The sequence below is a fragment of the Rhagoletis zephyria genome, unplaced genomic scaffold (genome assembly GCF_001687245.7).
Source record: "Rhagoletis zephyria isolate East Lansing unplaced genomic scaffold, Rhagoletis_zephyria_1.1 Rzeph_scaffold_00756, whole genome shotgun sequence".
In the NCBI taxonomy this organism is placed as follows: Eukaryota; Metazoa; Arthropoda; class Insecta; order Diptera; family Tephritidae; genus Rhagoletis; species Rhagoletis zephyria.
This window is the reverse complement of record NW_016157840.1, coordinates 4,783-9,635: the sequence shown is the minus strand read 5'-3', so window position 1 is coordinate 9,635 and position 4,853 is coordinate 4,783.

The following is a 4,853-nucleotide window of genomic DNA, read 5'->3' as shown; positions in this document are numbered from 1 at the left end:
CGGTTGTCGGAACCGGGGTGCAGGTTGATTACCCTGCCTAATCTCCATTCGTTAGGCGCTAAATTGTCATCTTTTAAAACGACGAGATCACCGATTTCAATATTATGCTTTGGATTTTTCCACTTAATTCGCTTCTGTAGTTCGGATAGGTATTCTGACTTCCATCGCCTGCAAAAGGTTTGATGTAAGGCCTTTAATTTCTGCCGCCTATTTATTATGGACTGAGGGCATTCATTTACATCTAATTCCGGTGGCGCGAGTAAATGACCGCCTATGAGGAAATGACCGGGAGTTAGAGGCTCCAAGTCAGTTGGCTCGTTCGATGAGGGACTTAACGGTCGCGAGTTGAGACAAGACTCAACTCGGCATAATAAGGTACTGAGCTCCTCAAAGGTGTATTTGTGGGTGGATGCAATCTTTTTGAAGTGGTTTTTGAAACTTTTTACACCCGCCTCCCACAGTCCGCCCATGTGAGGAGCTGCTGGGGGTATAAAATGCCATGTAAGTGTTTGATGACTATATTTCGATATGGTTTTATCACGCGCTTCTGCTATGAACGCCTTCATTTCAGATCGTAATGATCGAGAAGCTCCGACAAAATTGGTACCGTTGTCGGAGTAAATGTTTTTCGGACATCCTCTTCTACCAACAAACCTGGCGAATGCTGTCAGAAAGGGGGTGCTGAGATCGCTTGTCGCTTCCAAGTGAATTGCTTTAGTCGTAAAACAAACGAAAAGGCAAACGTAGCCTTTGGAAATGCGGCAACCGCGGCCGCGATAGCTCTTAATCTCAAAGGGCCCGGTAAAATCGACACCTGTGTTTGTAAACGCACGCGAGAATGTTGTGCGTTCTTTCGGTAGGTTACCCATAAGTTGGGTTTGTGACCGTTTCTTATGGATAGTGCAGACTTTGCAGTTGTGGATGACGGACCTGATCATGTTTTTGACTCGGGGAATCCAATANATGCAGATTTTGTAGTTGTGGATGACGGACCTGATCATTTTTTTGACTCGGGGAATCCAATATTGCGTCCTAATGAGTCGTAACATTAGTTGGTTTTCCCCATGCAAAGAAATCTCATGGACAAACTGGACAAGAAGGCGAGAAAATCTACAATCGTATGGAAGGATAATTGGATGGCGCTCATTATAGGCCAGATCTTGAGACGCGCCGAGGCGACCACCCATCCTCATGATATCATCTCTATCGAGAAATGGATTAAGGGGCAAACCTTCACTCTTCGCATCGATGGATTCTACGGATTTCAATTTACTATACTCTTCAAAGTAATATTGCCTTTGACAGATTTTTATCAAGCGTTGAGTCGTTGTTTTAATTTCCTCAGCGGAAATTAAAGAAGTTTCGGCTTGAAACGAAGCTCTTGTTTTTGGATGGGTTCTTTGAAAAAATCATATAATATATGATAAAACTCTCAAAGCCCTAGGCAATCCTGAAAATCTATCTAAAATATTAGTTGCATTATGTATTTTAGTTGCTGCGTGCACATGCACCCTCTTTTCCTCGACTATTGTGTTGTAGTTTGCCTCTTGTACAGGCCATTTAGTTTGGTCTTCTTGTAACCAAGAAGGTCCCTGCCACCACAAGGGATTGTCAACCAATTCGTAAGCAGNATCCCTGCCACCACAAGGGATTGCCAACCAATTCGTAAGCAGGCAGTCCTCTGCTGGCTAAATCTGCTGGATTTGATGCCGAATCCACATGCAGCCAGTTCTTATTACCAACTTTTTCCACTATTTTTGTTATCCTGTGGGCGACAAAGGTCGACAACGAACAAGGCGGCTTTCGTATCCACGCGGGAACGATTGCTGAGTCCGTCCACAGTATTTACGCAGGTGGCGTCGCACGAAGATGGAGCGCACCAGCGTAAAGTTAATGTAACGAAAAATAAGAATAAATAAAAGACACAGTGGTTCTAGTACAGTGAAATCAAAGGTCGTTTTATTTGTAGTTATCTGTGCGTTTAAATATTTTCATACACAAAAATTGGCTTACCAAACGAGGTGTGACAGCTGCGGTATCTCCTTTCGGACGGTCTTCTAAGAAGTGACCAAGTGCTAACAAACGAAAAGGGATGTAGCCCACCGCACAGTAACTTTCGTTAAGTTTCCCCTCCAATAAGTTACCGTACAGTGGGGCTTATTGTTAGCGGCTGCAAAGATAGCCGTAACTTATGTATGTGTTTGTGTGCTCTTACATCAAGTGACAAAACGCGGATTAGGGTGGTGCCATATATTTAGGTCGCGGACTTAAACATACCGGCCCCCTTGCGGTAAGCAAGCTATGAAAAAAAGGAGTCGCGTCTCAACCGTCACACGCACGTGAAGAAAGTCTTAAGGACTAACTATAATATGCAGCGCGGATTTTGTACTGCGCGGGTCTGCTTATTCGCCAACGCTTTCGTCGCGACCGGCTCATCTGAGGCTGTGGAGAAAAGGACATTGTTAATTGAAACAGACGTGGTTTGGAATTTGAATGCACTTTTTTTTTATTTAAATTTTAAGGTATGTGTGTGATGAGTGTGTGTGTATGTGTGGTTTTGTCTTCTTAATCTCTACGTTTATGGTTGGCAGGCTCCCGAAGCAACCAGACCGTATATGGTCGCCTGGACCAGGAGACCACCCACGGTGGATGGGGGGGTCCCGCTCACCATAATCTGCGCATGTAAATCGAGGCCCAGTGTGAGGCGTATTGGTGACGCGCGAAAGAATTGCGGATCCGCCAAGCGCATGAACTGGAACGGCGCCGCGACCTTAGGGTCCACGTTCGACGGCGGACTCATACGTATGTGGTGGTCCAGCACGACCGCTTGCGTCGTAATCCGGTCGGAGCTACCGTATCTTTCTCGCATGGCGATCGTGCAACTCTGAAGTCGTCCGGACCCATTGCGTTCCAGCTGGAGATCTCTCACTAGTTCCGAATCAACCAACGAGTTCGGTGCGCACTATTGCTGTCGGCGCGATGGGTATAAGCGCACGAATAATTGGCGTTGGTATTGCGCTTTGCGTTAGGCGGCCTGTTCGGAAGCCGGTAGGTGGAACGTGTTGTAGGGCACGATTACTATTTTTGTTCTCGTCGGAGCGATTTTTGCGGTATGGTGTTGATTTTTGTAGTCTGGACGATCGCTTAGACGAGCGGAAAGGACGAGTTTCCGCGCCGTCGCGTCGTTGCTGCTTACGCTGCGACCGTGATGACGGGCGGAGAGGACTTGTTTCCGCGCCGTCGTGTTGTCGCCAGTTGTATTGTGGACGCGTTTGCGAGCGGAAAGAACGAGTTTCCGCGTCGCGCCAGTTGTGTTGTGCGCGGTTTGGCGAGCGGAAAGGACGAGTTTCCGCGTCGCGCCAGTTGTGTTGTGCGCGGGTTGGCGAGCAGAAAGGACGAGTTTCCGCGTCGCCCGCGCATGGTGGTAACTGGTCCAATTGTCTGGGGGTGTCAGTTCCCGAGTTGCGCTCTTCTCACTCATGTGGGGAAGAGTCGATCCTCTCTAACCCATCCAATTCCTCCTCTGCGACCTGCTGCGCCCACGACTTCGTCTGCCCCGTTACGTCAATAGAGAGGGCCCCATCCGAGCTCTCGCCATCGTTGATCGCGTGCCCTGGTTGCTTTCGGTCTTCGTAGTCATCTAGATGGAGCGGGGTGTGATGCTTTTCGCGACATCTGTGGCATCGATCCTTGCTGCTGCACATGTCGAGGCGGTGGAACAGCGAGAGGCAGTTTGGGAAATATTTCTGCAGCAGGACTGCACGCAACCTTGCTTCGACCGCTTTGCCGCGGTAAAGGGGGCATAGTCGAATGCCATGAGCTCCGCCGCACAACCGGCATAAAACCGTAAGTTTATCGGGGCGTTCTTCTGCCTGAGCGCGATTGGCCGAAAAACGAGTCATTCTGTAAAAGTGACTCGTCGTTATGACCGTAGGTGTAAAAAATTACGTACTATTATTTTTGGGTTGGGTGGCAAGTGGCGAATATATGCATGCCTGTATGTCTCGTGAAAGCACATTTTATATACGTGTGATATCCTTATGTACATATATATATACTATTTGTTTATTTATTTAATTTGTTTTGAATTGGCGAGGTACAAAACTGGGCCATTTCAGACTTTCAGTCCCCGCGTACTTGTGCGTTATTAAGTATAGACCAATGTCTTACTCTTAAAAAATAAATAGACTTACAGAGCTCTACAAAGTGGCGTTTTTACAAAAAAGTTGCAATTTATAAAGCGGTTAAAGCCTTCTTTATTTTCAATGAATTTGAGCGCAAGGTTTCGTGTTTGGGTACAAAAGAGATCTGTGTAAGGCGACCATTGGTATAAGATTCTATTTCATTACATTTGTTGCACTTTACTTTTGCATCGAACAGACCTTTACGTAGTACAAATTGTCCGATCACTGTTTCCCCGAACGCACCGTGAAATTTGTAATCTCGTAAAAGGTGCCATTTGTGGTTTTGTGGTGAGTTTCACCACTTGGCCTGGCAGGGCGAAAGAAAATATCCTCACTATGGGTTCGAGACCGGGCTAAGCCAGTAAATAGTACATCAGTGTTGCCAGGTAAAACCTAAGTGAGTATGAACAGTTAAATATTTTTGTTAAAAGAAATGCGAATTTTTAAATTCGTAAAAAAAAAAACGTAAAACTTTTTATTCTTACATACAGCATCAGAAGCTAGCATAAATGAAAAAAAATCCAAAGGCTTCCTGGTTCAGTTTATTAAAATTTTTATATGTTGACGATTTTTACATGCAAAAGACGCCTTTTGATAACCAAACTGACGCTTTCTCACTATAATCACCTGGCAACACTGTACCGCATGCACCACAAAATAAATTTTTTT